Source organism: Ranitomeya variabilis, chromosome 5 (assembly GCF_051348905.1).
Source record: "Ranitomeya variabilis isolate aRanVar5 chromosome 5, aRanVar5.hap1, whole genome shotgun sequence".
Lineage (NCBI taxonomy): Eukaryota > Metazoa > Chordata > Amphibia > Anura > Dendrobatidae > Ranitomeya > Ranitomeya variabilis.
Genome location: NC_135236.1, coordinates 204,794,097 through 204,810,599, shown reverse-complemented (window position 1 = coordinate 204,810,599; position 16,503 = coordinate 204,794,097).

The window sequence follows — 16,503 nt, the reverse complement described above, 5'->3', positions numbered from 1 at the left end:
GAGACCATCCGCCACCTCATCAGGAGCATGCCCAGGCATTGTAGGGAGATTATACAGGCACATGGAGGCCAAACACACTACTGAGCATCATTTCCTTGTCTTGAGGCATTTCCACTGAAGTTGGATCAGCCTGTAACTTCATTTTCCACTTTGATTCTGAGCATCATTCCAACTCCAGACCTCCGAGGAATATTATAAACTAAAACACCCAGAAAGATTAATAAAAATAGCTCTGTAAAAACAGGCATAAAACATACTCCAAGGTAAAATTGCAGACAAAAAAAGAGAAAGGGAGTACCAAGTAACCCATATAAAATATATCCAGCATTTATTAATAATTAAATAAGAAAAAGTAACAACAAATACATAATTTCATATAAAACATTATTGTATGGACAAACAAATAATATAATGAAGGGTACAGACAAATCATTGAAACAGTAGCACATCTATAGGACCGGGATTCTCAATACCTATAGTATATAAACTGCAATGCCATCAAAATATACTGGGTCTTTACAATGTACTCACAAGCCACATCATCATAATCACTAATACCATACAATGGCTACCCAGATCATTTAGACAGTATGTATCAAGTATAGCAGTTAGTATCTCACCCAGAATATGTCCGTGCACTGGTCAAAATAATGCAGCCCCATATTTCATAGATACCGTGGATGAAATAAGTATTTGATACCTTGCTGATTTTGTAAGTTTGCCCACTGACAAAGCCATGAACAGTCTCTATAATCTTAAGGGTAGGTTAATTTTAACATTGAGAGATAGGATATCAAAAAGCATATAAATTTATATAATTTATACAATGTGATTTTCTGGATTTTATTTTTAATATTCTATCTCTCAATGTTAAAATTAACCTACCCTTAAAATTATTGGCTGTTCATGTCTTTGTCAGTGGGAAAACTTACTAAATCAGCAAGGAATCAAATACTTATTTCACTCATTGTATGTATGTACACACACGTACACGTCTACCTGGACCTCAGTCGGGAGGATACCCTGGACTATGAGAAATTAAGAGATGAGATCGTTGCCCAACTGGGGGTTAATACACATGTGCGCACCCAACGGGTGTTCCAGTGGTCCTTTGCTGAGTTTCGCCCTGCTAGGATTCAGGCTTATGACTTGCTACAACTGGTTAAAAAAATGTCTCCAGCCTAAGACCTTAACCCCGTTCCAGATGGTAGAGAGGGTGGCAGTTGACTGGCTGATGTGGGCTCTGCCAGCAGCAATACAGCATTGGGTGAAGCAAGAGGAGCCAGGCACTCTGGACCAGGTAGTTGGACTGGTGGAGCAGTATACAGCCACTCAGGACTTTATACGGGACACTGCTTCACTTTAACTGTCACGTAAGTCTCCGCCAGCCCCGGAGTCTGGGAAAAGGCCATGACCCTCCACTGGGGCCAATCTGAACCAAGCCAGTATGGAGGGGGTATCCCAAAGGGAGAGTGACAACAGATCCGTGTCCCCTAAAATGGTCCCAAAGTCCACTCATGCCGCAGCTATTCATTGTTAGCAGTACCAAGGGCCTAGACATGTGGCTGCCAACTGCCTCCTGACAGCTGAATCCATGCACTGCTCGCCGTGTGTCTATGTACGCTTAGCCAGTCTGCATTGCCACTACAGGCATTTCCAGTACCAAACCCCAACTGTGCAAGGTACTCGCTAAGGGGTACTCGAAAGAGGCTCTCTTGGCCTCGGGGAGCTTAGTGACTCTTGGTCATGGGTCCCTTGTTGCCGGCAACAACCTCAATGGATGGAACGTAGAGGTGGTATGCATACATGGGGAACTCCGAGAGTACCCAACCATGGAGGTTACATTTTCCACCCCGTGTGGAGAAGACATGTGGTGGGAGTGGTAAAAACTCTTCCATATGGGACTGTGTTGGGAAGAGTCTTGCCCCTGTTCTGGTCCCTATGGGAGACCAGGGTTAACCCTCCCATGGTAAATGCTGTTACGGGCACGGAACCTGAAGATCCCGAGTCAGTTGCAGAGCAGTCGGCTTCGCATAAGCTCAACCTGTGTGAGGGAACACAGAGTCAAGTGGAGTGAACTCCTGGCACCCCGCAGCGTGTTACGGTGGTGCTGTTGCCCTCAGCAATTAGACGTATTTACGGACTGTTTTGTTTCCCGGTTGCGATCAGTCGGATACCATTTGTTCGTGAGTTTGGACATTAAAACTACATTTACTTTGAACTTTCCTGGGTCACTGCCTCATCACTGCACAGTGAGGACACCACTGCACTACAATATATGTATATATATATATATATATATATATATAGTAAGATGGCCGCTGTACGAGTCCTTGAGGGGAGATATGTGTCATCATGGCTATTAGCTGTGGTGATGTGAGCTTGGAAGCATGCTCCAGCACATGTAGTGCTGAGAGAGTTATTTGCGCCATTCCAGGGCTGGGTTTTACGAGCAGTGATAACAGATGGGTGGAGTTCTGGAGTTGGAGCTGTGTCGATCTGTGTTAGTCTGTACTAAGGATTAAAAGAATCGGACAATATCCTGAGTGTGTGTTGTATGGACTTTTTACTTCGTTTTCACATTGTGCTTTAAAAGGCTGCATTTTTGTTTTGCCATCTCGTGTGGTTTATGAAAGTTGCCTGGACATTGCAGCAATTCCGCTTCCCGCGCTTACCTCAAATAGCGGAGTGAGTACAATCCTCTATATATATATATATATATATATATATATATATATATATATATATATATATATATATATATATTTCTAATTGTTTACACAGTCCTGTTCATTTGAACATGAGAAATCCTCTATTTTTGCATGATTGCAGTAATTGGCACCCTTTTCATTATGCTGATTATGCATGATTACTATACCTTTAGTTCTCTGTTGATACCTTTGTTACATTTGATATGAATAGAATATTTACCGTATGTTTTATTTAGATAACCGCGAACAAGGCCGAAGTAGGCCAAAATTTTAGTTCTGCTGTTTCATACCAAGTGTGTGTTTGCAATAAAAAACACATTATATATCTTCAAGTTACCTATTGCGCCGAAAGCTTTTTCTACACTAAATGCTATGTTTTTTACAGATGGCACATTTTTAAGGGATTGCAGCTCCCTTCTCTTTATATTATATTCAATTAGTCATTCATACAGTTTAACTCACTTTGTGTAAAATGCCAGTAGGTGAACATTTTTGCAAATCGCTTGTCGTGGTACTGTGAAAATATTTTTTTTTCAAGAATTGACTATTGCCGCATATACTCTAAAACTTGGTTGGTGTGAAATTTCGTTGGTTTTAAGCCCTTCGCGACCCAGCTTGTTTTAACCTTTCTGACCTGGCCAATTTTTACAATTCTGACCAATATCTCTTTATGAGGTAATAACTCTAAAACACTTCAACGAATCCCACTGATTGTGACACTGTTTTCTCTGGACATATTGTGCTTTATGATAACAGTAAAATTTCCACAATATGACTTGCGTTTTTTAGTGAAAAAATTGGGGAAAATTTTGCAATTTCCCAAATGTAATTTTTATGCCCTTAAATCAGAGAGCTATATCACACAAAATAGTTAATAAATAACATTTTCCACATGTCCACTTTACATCAGCACAATTTTGGAACCAATATATTTTTTGTTAGGAAGTTATAAGGGTTAAAAGTTGACCAGTGATTTCTAATTTTTGTCAACAAATTTTACAAAACCATTTTTTTTAGAGACCACATCACATTTGAAGTGACTTGGAGGGATCTACAGTACAGACCAAAAGTTTGGACACACCTTCTCATTTAAAGATTTTTCTGTATTTTCATGACTATGAAAATTGTACATTCACAATGAAGGCATCAAAACTATGAATTAACACATGTGGAATTATATACTTACCAAAAAAGTGTGAAACAACTGAAATTATGTCTTATATTCTAGGTTTTTCAAAGTAGCCACCTTTTGCTTTGATGACTGCTTTGCACACTCTTGGCATTCTCTTGATGAGTTTCAAGATGTAGACATCGGAAATGGTATTCCAACAATCTTGAAGGAGTTCCCAGTGATGCTTAGCACTGGTTAGCTCTTTTGCCTTCACTCTGCAGTCCAGCTCACCACAAACCATCTCGATTGGGTTCAGGTCTGGTGACTGTGGAGGCCATGTCGTCTGGCGTAGCACCCCATCACTCTCCTTCTTGGTCAAATAGCCCTTACACAGTCTGGAGGTGTGTTTGGGGTCATTGTCCTGTTGAAAAATAAATGATGGTCCAACTAAACGCAAACCGGATGGAATAGCATGCAGCTGCAAGATGCTGTGATAGCCAAGCTGGTTCAGTATGCCTTCAATTTTGAATAAATCCCCAACAGTGTCACGAACACAGCACCCCCACACCATCACACCTCCTCCTCCATGCCTCACAGAGGGAACCAGGCATGTAGAGTCCATCCGTTCACCTTTTCTGCGTCGCACAAAGACACGGTGGTTGGAACCAAAGATCTCAAATTTGGACTCATCAGACCAAAGCACAGATTTCCACTGGTCTAATGTCTATTCCTTGTGTTCTTTAGCCCAAACAAGTCTCTTCTGCTTGTTGCTTGTCCTTAGCAATGGTTTCCTAGCAGCTGTTTTACCATGAAGGCCTGCTGCACAAAGTCTCCTCTTAACAGTTGTTGTAGAGATGTGTCTGCTGCTAAAACTCTGTGTGTCATTGACCTGGTCTCTAATCTTTGCTGCTGTTAACCTGCGATTTCTGAGGCTGGTGACTCAGATAAACTTCTCCTCAGAAGCAGAGGTGACTCTTGGTCTTCCTTTCCTGGGGCAGTCCTCATGTGAGCCAGTTTCTTTGTAGCGCTTGATGTTTTTTGCCACTGCACTTGGGGACACTTTCAAAGTTTTCCCAATTTTTCGGACTGACTGACCTTCATTTCTTAAAGTAATGATGGACACTCGTTTTTCTTTACTTAGCTGTTTTCTTGCCATAATAAAAATTCTAACAGTCTATTCAGTAGGACTATCAGCTGTGTAACTAACAGACATCTGCACAACACAACTGATGGTCCCAATCCCATTTATAAGGCAAGAAATCCCACATATTAAACCTGACAGGGCACATCTGTGAAGTGAAAACCATTCCTGGTGACTACCTCTTAAAGCTCATCAAGAGAATGCCAAGAATGTGCAAAGCAGTCATCAAAGCAAAAGGTGCCTACTTTGAAGAACCTAGAATATAAGACATAATTTCAGTTGTTTTACAATTTTTTGTTAAGTATATAATTCCACATGTGTTAATTCATAGTTTTGATGCCTTTAGTGTGAATGTACAATTTTCATAGTCATGAACATACAGAAAAATCTTTAAATGAGAAGGTGTGTCCAAACTTTTGGTCTGTATTGTATATGATATATAAAATACCAAAAAATGACACCATTCTAAAAACTGCACCTCTCAAGGTACTCAAAACCATAATCAAGAAGTTTATAAACCCTTCAGGTGCTTCACAGAAATTTTTGGAATGTTTAAAAAAAAATGAACATTTACCGTATATACTCAAGTATAAGCCGACCCCCCTAATTTTGCCACAAAAAACTGGGAAAACTTATTGACTCGAGTATAAGCCTAGGGGGGAAAATGCAGCAGCTACCGGTAAATGTCAAAAGTAATAATAGATACCAATAAAAGTAAAATTAATTGAGACATCAGTAGGTTAAGTGTCTTTGAATATCCATATTGAATCAGGAGCCCCATATAATGCTCCATACTGTTCATTATGGCCCCATAAGATGTTCCATATTAAAATATGCCCCATATAATCCTGCATAAAGGTTAATAAAGGCCCCATAAGATGCTCCATAGACACATTTGCCCAATATAATGCTGCACAAATGCTGATTATGGCCCCATAAGATGCTCTATAAAGATATTTGCCCCTTATAGTGCTGCACAAACGTTATGGCCCTATAAGATGCTCCATACAGACACTTGCCCCATATGCCGTAGTGCCCTACAAACGTTAATTATGGCCCCATACAGACACTTGCCCCATATAGTGCTGCACAAACATTATGCCCCTATATAGTGCTGCAGAAACGTTATGGCTCCATATAGTGCTGCAGAAATGTTATGGCCCCATATAGTGCTGCAGAAATGTTATGGCCCCATATAGTGCTGCAGGAATGTTATGGCCCCATATAGTGCTGCAGGAACGTTATGGCCCCCATATAGTGCTGCAGGAATGTTATGGCCCCATATGGTGCTGCAGGAATGTTATGGCCCCATATAGTGCTGCAGGAATGTTATGGCCCCATATAGTGCTGCAGGAACGTTATGGCCCCCATATAGTGCTGCAGGAATGTTATGGCCCCATATAGTGCTGCAGGAATGTTATGGCCCCATATAGTGCTGCAGGAATGTTATGGCCCCATATAGTGCTGCAGGAACGTTATGGCCCCCATATAGTGCTGCAGGAATGTTATGGCCCCATATAGTGCTGCAGGAACGTTATGGCCCCATATAGTGCTGCAGGAACGTTATGGCCCCCATATAGTGCTGCAGGAATGTTATGGCCCCATATAGTGCTGCAGGAATGTTATGTCCCCCATATAGTGCTGCAGGAATGTTATGGCCCCATATAGTGCTGCAGGAACGTTATGGCCCCATATAGTGCTGCAGGAATGTTATGGGCCCCATATAGTGCTGCAGGAATGTTATGGCCCCATATAGTGCTGCAGGAATGTTATGGCCCCATATAGTGCTGCAGGAACGTTATGGCCCCATATAGTGCTGCAGGAACGTTATGGCCCCATATAGTGCTGCAGGAATGTTATGGCCCCATATAGTGCTGCAGGAACGTTATGGCCCCATATAGTGCTGCAGGAATGTTATGGCCCCATATAGTGCTGCAGGAACGTTATGGCCCCATAGATGCTCCATACAGACACTTGCCCCATTTGCTGCTATAAAAAAAATAAATCACATACTCACCTCTCCGTCGCTCAGGCCCCCGGCACTTTCAATAGTCACCTGCTCCTCGTTCTGGGCGCCGATCTGTCTCCAGCACTGATGTTCAGCAGAGGGCACGCACTGACCACGTCACCGCGCCCTCTGACCTCAGCGTCACTGCTGGAGACAGATCGGCACCCGGAACGAGGAGCAGGTGACTATCGCGCAGCGCTCCCCTCCCCATATACTCACCTGGTCCTGCCGCTGTGTAGATCCTGCTTCTCCGACGCCACAGCGCTTCATCCTGTACTCAGCGGTCACATGGTCCCGCTGATTACAGTAATGAATAGGCAGCTCCACCCCTATGGGAGGTGGAGCCGAATATTTATTTACTGTAATGAGCGGGACCATGTGACCGCTGAGTACAGGAAGAAGCTGAAGCTGCTGCTGCCAGCGCCGGGGAAGCAGGGACCGCGCCTGGACTAGGTGAGTATTTTTAGACAGCCCCCGCTCCCCCTCCCCTGCCGACCCCTGGTATGACTCGAGTATAAGCTGAGAGGGGCAATTTCAGCCCAAAAAAGTGGGCTGAAAATCTCGACTTATACTCGAGTATATACGGTAGCTTTTTTTCACAAAAAATTTACTTCAGATCCAATTTGTTTTATTTTACCAAGGGTAACAGGAAAATTGGATCCAAAAGTTGTTGTATAATTTGTCCTGAGTTTGCTGATACCCCATATATGCAGCTAAACCACTGTTTGTGCGGATGGCAAGAGCTTGGAAGGGAAGGAGCGCCGTTTGACTTTTTCAATGCAAAATTGGCTGGAATTGAGATCGGACGCCATGTCGCATTTGGAGAGCCCCTGATGTGCCTTAGCAGTGGAAACACCCCACAAGTGACACCATTTTGGAAAGTAGACCCCTTAAGGAACTAATCTAGATGTGTGGTGTGCACTTTGAACCTCTAAATGCTTCACAGAAGTTTATAATGTAGAGCCCCCCATTTTTTTATTTTCCCAAGGGTATCAGGAGAAATTGGACCTCAAAAGTGTTGTGCAATTTGTTCTGAGTACACTGGTATCCCATGTGTGGGTAAACCACTGTTTGGACGGATGTAGTGCTCGGAAGAGAAGGAGCGCCGTTTGACTTTTTCAATGCAAAATTGGCTGGAATTGAGATCGGACACCATGTCACGTTTGGAGAGCCCCTAATGTCCCTAAACAGTGGAAACCCCCACAAGTGGCACCATTTTGGAAAGTAGACCCCCTAAGGAACAATAGGAATAATAGGAATAATAAAGTTGTTACAAACATTTCCCATGCACTGACAAAAGATTAAATAACATATTGCTAGCGCAATCACTAGGGGTGGACTCCTGACTTCCCACTGTGACATTATCAGGTATTGATTATGCATACTTAGGCGATTTGGCCATGATTGGTGTGGTGGTATTATGGTATAATATATGGGGATATTTATCTTTGTATTCATATGGCCATGGATCTTTTACATGTTATATTAAGATTATTGTTGCAGTGATGAGGTCCTGGAGTCTTTGGGCAACTTGTACCGCCACATAGTGCTTTACCTGTTTCCCTCTGTTGTCCATCTATCTTTTCTTTGTTGTATTTGTGTTTTATTAAATATTTAATAAACTTGTACATTTTTATGGGACTATTTGACTGCAAGTATGTGATGTTTTTTCCCCTAAGGAACCTATCTAGATGTGTGGCGAGCACTTTGAACCCCCAAGTGCTTCACAGAAGTTTATAATGTAGAGCCATACAAATAAAAAAAATCATTTATTTCAGAAAAATTATCTTTTTGCCCCCAATTTTTTATTTTACCCTAGGGTATCAGGAAAAATTGGACTGCAATCGTTGTTGTCCAATTTGTCCTGAGTACGCTGATACCCCATATGTGGAGGGACCACAGTTTGGGCTCATGGCAGAGCTCGGAAAGGAATGAGTGCCGTTTTGGAATGAAGACTTTAATGGAATGGTCAGTGGGTATCATGTTGTGTTTGCAGAGCCCCTGATGTACCTAAACAGTAGAAACCCCCCACAAGTGACCACATATTGGAAAAGAGACCCCCCAAGGAACTTATCTATATGTGTTCTGAGAACTTTGAACCCCCAAGTGTTTCACTAAAGTTTATAACGCAGAGCCATGAAAATAAAAACATCATTTTTTCCCACAAAAATAATTATTTAGCCCCCAAATTTTGCCGGCCGGAAAGTGAGAGCAGATCACAGCGGTGACGTCACCGCTGCACTCTGCTCTCACTGTACGGCGGCACTCAGTCAGAGCGGGAAGCAGACGGCAAGGGACCTGACGGACATCAGATGGTGAGTATGTACGTTTTTTTTTTTTTTACTTTTACGCTGGTAACCACGGTAAACATCGGGATACTAAGCGCGGCCCTGCGCTTAGTAACCCGATGTTTACCCTGGTTACCAGCGAACCTCGGCATCGTTGGTCGCTGGAGAGCGGTCTGTGTGACAGCTCCCCAGCGACCACACAATGACTTACCAACGATCACGGCCAGGTCGTATCGCAGGTCGTGATCGTTGGTAAATCGTATAGTGAGACGGTACCCTTAAACATGAAGTGTTGCATGTGAGCCAGATGGAGACAGAGGAACATATGAGGCAGGGAGATACTGCAGATCCTTATCTCATCTTATCTGCTCAGCACAGTTTGGGTAACAATGAGGAGGTGGAGGCTGAAGACAAGGAGGAGGAACAAGAGCTGCCTGATTGAAAAAGAGTCTATTACCCACATAAGTTTTGCGCTGCCCCTCCTATGTGGAGGGGAAATGAGGAGGAGATGGAGAGTAGTCATTATGGTGGAGACAGGGAAGCATTAGCTGTAGATACCTTTGCACATATGGCACACTTTTTGCACTGCTGCCTTTCACATGACCCTACCATTACATTCATCTTGGCCAAAAAAATGAGTACTGGTTGTTCACCCTGCTAGATATTTTTCTTGACGCGGAGAGGTCTCCTAAAATGGGACTATACCAGAAGGCCATTGTGGAAAATGTGTTGAAAAAATTCCCTTCAGACAAGCTAGCAGCAGGGTACAAGCTTCCTTGTCCAACCAAGCAGGAGGGGTGAGAGAGAGACACAATAGGTACAGCAGAGGCAAGGGTACACTGTCAAAGTCCTATGCCAATTTCATGACACCCTCCCAACATCCATGCCCTCATGAAAGGGTATTTTTGGAAGGAAAAGTTTTAAAAGATGGGGATGCAATACCTGGCCAACCAAAGCAGCGTACTCACTAATTCCTTTACAACCTTCAGCTATTGGGTTTCAAATCTGGACAACTAGCATGAGCTATCTCTATATGTCTTGGAGACATTTCGCTCCCCTACCGCTACCGTCTTGTCTGTGCGAATTTTATTGCCACAGTAGGGTAATAACAGACTACTTTTGACTGTCAGCATAAAGTGCTGACAAGCTCACTCTGAAAATAATGAACAAAACCTGGCTTAGACCCAACTTTTACACACAACCACATTAAGCAGCACAAAAAGTGATTTTAATGTTTTATATTTGATTGAAGCCCACCATTTCTTGTCTTCTAGGGTCTATGGATGTCCCTATTTATATTTTTCCTCTGAGTGTAGGAGTACCACAACTATACTTTGTTCACAAAATTTTAATGAGACAATACAGTTGATGCCTTCAAGGGAGTGTGGATGACCCTGCTTGTAAAGTTTGGTAGGATTTGCACTTAGTGCATAGCCATTATGAGTCTAGGAGCACCAATACATGATAATTTGAACAGAATATGTATGAGGCCCTCCTTTATCTCTACTACAGGGTGTATCTGATTAAACTGAAGTTTTCCATTTTAACCCCTTCACCCCCAAGGGTGGTTTGCACGTTAATGACCGGGCCAATTTTTACAATTCTGACCACTGTCCCTTTATGAGGTTATAACTCTGGAACGCTTCAACAGATCTTGGCGATTCAGACACTGTTTTCTCATGACATATTGTACTTCATGATAGTGGTAACATTTCTTCGATACAACTTGCGTTTATTTGTGAAAAAAACGAATATTTGGCGAAAATTTTGAAAATTTCGCAATTTTCCAACTTTGAATTTTTATGCCCTTAAATCACAGACATATGTCGCGCAAAATACTTAATAAGTAACATTTCCCACATGTCTACTTTACATCAGCACAATTTTGGAACCAAATTTTTTTTTGTGACGGAGTTATAAGGGTTAAAAGTTGACCAGCAATTTTGAGGGGTCTATATGATAGAAAATACCCAAGTGTGACACCATTCTAAAAACTGCACCCCTCAAGGTACTCAAAACCACTTTCAAAAAGTTTATTAACCCTTCAGGTGTTTCACAGGAATTTTTGGAATGTTTAACCCCTTCACCCCCAAGGGTGGTTTGCACGTTAATGACCGGGCCAATTTTTACAATTCTGACCACTGTCCCTTTATGAGGCTATAACTCTGGAACGCTTTGACGGATCTTGGCGATTCTGACATTGTTTTCTCGTGACATATTGTACTTCATGTTAAAGGTAAAATTTATTCGATATAACTTGCGTTTATTTGTGAAAAAAATGGAAATTTGGCGAAAATTTTGAAAATTTTGCAATTTTCCAACTTTGAATTTTTGTGCCCTTAAATCACAGACATATGTCACGCAAAATACTTAATAAGTAACATTTCCCACATGTCTACTTTACATCAGTACAATTTTGGAACCAAAATTTTTTTTTGTGACGGAGTTATAAGGGTTAAAAGTTGACCAGCAATTTCTCATTTTTACAACACCATTTTTTTTTAGGGACCACATCTCATTTGAAGTCATTTTGAGGGGTCTATATGATAGAAAATACTCAAGTGTGACACCATTCTAAAAACTGCACCCCTCAAGGTGCTCAAAACCACATTCAAGAAGTTTATTAACCCTTCAGGTGTTTCACAGGAATTTTTGGAATGTTTAAATAAAAATGAACATTTAACTTTTTTTCACACAAAATTTATTTCAGCTCCAATTTGTTTTATTTTACCAAGGGTAACAGGAGAAAATGGACCCCCAAAGTTGTTGTACAATTTGTCCTGAGTACGATGATACCCCATATGTGGGTGTAAACCATTGTTTAGGCGCATGGCAGAGCTTGGAAGGGAAGGAGCGCCATTTGACTTTTCAATGCAAAATTGACTGGAATTGAGATGGGACGCCATGTTGCGTTTGGAGAGCCCCTGATGTGCCTAAACATTGAAACTCCCTACAAGTGACACCATTTTGGAAAGTAGACCCCCTAAGGAACTTATCTAGATGTGTGGTGAGCACTTTGACCCACCAAGTGCTTCACAGAAGTTTATAATGCAGAGCCGTAAAAATAAAAAATCATATTTTTTCACAAAAATGATCTTTTCGCCCCCAATTTTTTATTTTCCCAAGGGTAAGAGAAGAAATTGGACCCCAAAAAATGTTGTGCAATTTGTCCTGAGTACGCTGATACCCCATATGTGGGTGTAAACCATTGTTTGGGCGCATGGCAGAGCTTGGAAGGGAAGGAGCGCCATTTGACTTTTCAATGCAAAATTGACTGGAATTGAGATGGGACGCCATGTTGCGTTTGGAGAGCCCCTGATGTGCCTAAACATTGAAACTCCCTACAAGTGACACCATTTTGGAAAGTAGACCCCCTAAGGAACTTATCTAGATGTGTGGTGAGCACTTTGACCCACCAAGTGCTTCACAGAAGTTTATAATGCAGAGCCGTAAAAATAAAAAATCATATTTTTTCACAAAAATGATCTTTTCGCCCCCAATTTTTTATTTTCCCAAGGGTAAGAGAAGAAATTGGACCCCAAAAAATGTTGTGCAATTTGTCCTGAGTACGCTGATACCCCATATGTGGGTGTAAACCATTGTTTGGGCGCATGGCAGAGCTTGGAAGGGAAGGAGCGCCATTTGACTTTTCAATGCAAAATTGACTGGAATTGAGATGGGACGCCATGTTGCGTTTGGAGAGCCCCTGATGTGCCTAAACATTGAAACTCCCTACAAGTGACACCATTTTGGAAAGTAGACCCCCTAAGGAACTTATCTAGATGTGTGGTGAGCACTTTGACCCACCAAGTGCTTCACAGAAGTTTATAATGCAGAGCCGTAAAAATAAAAAATCATATTTTTTCACAAAAATGATCTTTTTGCCCCCAATTTTTTATTTTCCCAAGGGTAAGAGAAGAAATTGGACCCCAAAAAATGTTGTGCAATTTGTCCTGAGTACGCTGATACCCCATATGTGGGTGTAAACCATTGTTTGGGCGCATGGCAGAGCTTGGAAGGGAAGGAGCGCCATTTGACTTTTCAATGCAAAATTGACTGGAATTGAGATGGGACGCCATGTTGCGTTTGGAGAGCCCCTGATGTGCCTAAACATTGAAACTCCCTACAAGTGACACCATTTTGGAAAGTAGACCCCCTAAGGAACTTATCTAGATGTGTTTTGAGAGCTTTGAACCCCCAAGTGTTTCACTACAGATTATAACGCAGAGCCGTGAAAATAATTTTTTTTTTTTTCTCAAAAATGATTTTTTAGCCCCCAGCTTTGTATTTTTACAAGGGTAACAGAATAAATTGGACCCCAAAATTTGTTTTCCAAATTGTCCTGAGTATGCTGATACCCCATATGTGGGGGGGAACCACTGTTTGGGCGCATGACAGAGCTCGGAAGGGAAGGAGCGCCATTTGGAATGCAGCCTTAAATGGATTGGTCTGCAGGCGTCACGTTGCATTTGCAGAGCCCCTGATGTACCCAAACAGTACAAACCCCCCACAAGTGACCCCATATTGGAAACTAGACCTCCCAAGGAACTTATCTAGATGTGTTGTGAGAACTTTGAACCCCCAAGTGTTTCACTACAGTTTATAATGCAGAGCCGTGAAAATAAAACATCTTTTTTTTCCCACAAAAATGATTTTTAGCCCCCCAAATTTTTATTTTCCTAAGGATAACAAGAGAACTTGGACCCCAGAAGTTGTTGTTCAATTTGTCCCGAGTACGCTGATAACACATATGTTGGGGTAAACCCCTTTTTGGGCGCACGGGAGAGCTCGGAAGGGAAGGAGCACTGTTTTACTTTTTCAACGCAGAATTGGCTGGAATTGAGATTGGACGCCATGTCGCGCTTGGAGAGCCCCTGATGTGCCTGGACAGTGGAAACCCCCCAATTCTACCTGAAACCCTAACCCAAACACACCCCTAACCCTAATCCCAACGGTAACCCTAACCACTCCTCTAACCCTGACACACCCATAATTCTAATCCCAACCCTAATCCAAACGTAAATGTAATCCAAACCCTAACCCTAACTTTAGCCCCAACCCTAACTTTAGCCCCAACCCTAACTTTACCTCCAACCCTAGCCCTAACCCTAACCCTACCCCTAACCCTAACCCTAAACGTGACTGAAATACGTGGCACTGAAATACGTGGCACTGAAATACGTGGCACTGAAATATGTGGCACTGAAATACGTGATACGTGGCACTTAAATACGTGGCACTGAAACACGTGGCACTGAAATACGTGATACGTGGCACTGAAATACGTGGCACTGAAATACGTGGCACTGAAATACGTGATACGTGGCACTGAAACACGTGGCACTGAAATACGTGGCACTGAAATACGTGGCACTGAAATACGTGGCACTGAAATACGTGGCATTGAAATACGTGGCACTTAAATAAGTGGCACTGAAATATGTGATATGTGGCACTGAAATACGTGGCACTGAAATACGTGGCACTGAAATACGTGGCACTGAAATACGTGGCACTGAAATACGTGGCACTGAAATATGTGATACGTGGCACTTAAATACGTGGCACTGAAACACGTGGCACTGAAATACGTGATACGTGGCACTGAAATACGTGGCACTGAAATACGTGGCACTGAAATACGTGCAACTGAAATACGTGGTACTAAAATATGTGGCACTGAAATACGTGATACGTGGCACTGAAATACGTGGCACTGAAACACGTGGCACTGAAATACGTGATACGTGGCACTGAAATACATGGCACTGAAATACGTGGCACTGAAATACGTGGCACTGAAATACGTGGCACTGAAATACGTGGCACTATGACTGTCAGAAAATGTTCATTAAACGGTTAGGGGTGAGGTTAGGGGTAGAGTTAGGGTTAGGGTTTGGATCCCTTTATCACCTTGATGGTGGTGGGTGGCTTTACAGTGTGTTTTCTGTTTTTTTCGATAAAAATGCATGCGTTTTTAACGCAAACAAACGCATGTGCTTAAAAACGCAAGAAAATACTGCAGGTTGTATTTCTGAAAATGAACGCATGCAGAAAAAACCCGCATGCGTTTGAAAACGCGACCAAACGGGTACAAAAAAACCGCATGCGTTTTCAATGTTAAATATAGGGAAAAAACGCATGCGTTTTTTTGTGCAAAAAACGCTGCAGACAAAAACGCAAGTGTGAAACCAGCGACGCTTTTTATAGCAAAAAAGTTTTTGCGTCTCCACATTTTGAGACCTATAATTTTTCCACATTTGCTCCACAGAGTCATGTGAGTTCTTGTTTTTTGCGGGACGAGTTGACGTTTTTATTGGTAACATTTTCGGACACGTGACCGTTTTTGATCGCTTTTTATTCCGATTTTTGTGAGGCAGAATGACCAAAAACCTGCTATTCATGAATTTCTTTTGGGAGAGGCGTTTATACCGTTCCGGGTTTGGTAAAATTGATAAAGCAGTTTTATTCGTCGGGTCAGTATGATTACAGCGATATCTCATTTATATCATTTTTTTTATGTTTTGGCGCTTTTATACGATAAAAACTATTTTATAGAAAAAATAATTATTTTGGTATCGCTTTATTCTCAGGACTATAACTTTTTTATTTTTTTGCTGATGATGCTGTATGGCGGCTTGTTTTTTGCGGGACAAGATGACGTTTTCAGCGGTACCATGGATATTTATATCAGTCTTTTTGATCGCGTGTTATTCCACTTTTTGTTCGGTGGTATGGTAATAAAGCGTTGTTTTTTGCCTCGTTTTTTTTTTTTTTTTCTTACGGTGTTTACTGAAGGGGTTAACTAGTGTGGCAGTTTTATAGGTTGGGTCGTTACGGACGTGGCGATACTAAATATGTGTACTTTTATTGTTTTTTTTTTTAATTTAGATAAAGAAATGTATTTATGGGAATAATATTTTTTTTTTTTTCATTATTTTGGAATATTTTTTTTTATTTTTTTTTACACATTTGGAAATTTTTTTTTTTACTTTTTTACTTTGCCCCAGGGGGGGACAATACAGATCGGTGATCTGCCAGTTTGCATAGCACTCTGACAGATCACCGATCTGAGAGAAGTGCAGGCTGCTTCACAGTGCCTGCTCTGAGCAGGCGTCTGTGAAGCCACCTCCCTCCCTGCAGGACCCGGATCCGCGGCCATCTTGGATCCGGGTCTGGAGCAGGCAGGGAGGGAGGTAAGACCCTCGCAGCAACGCGATCACATCGCGTTGCTGCGGGGGGCT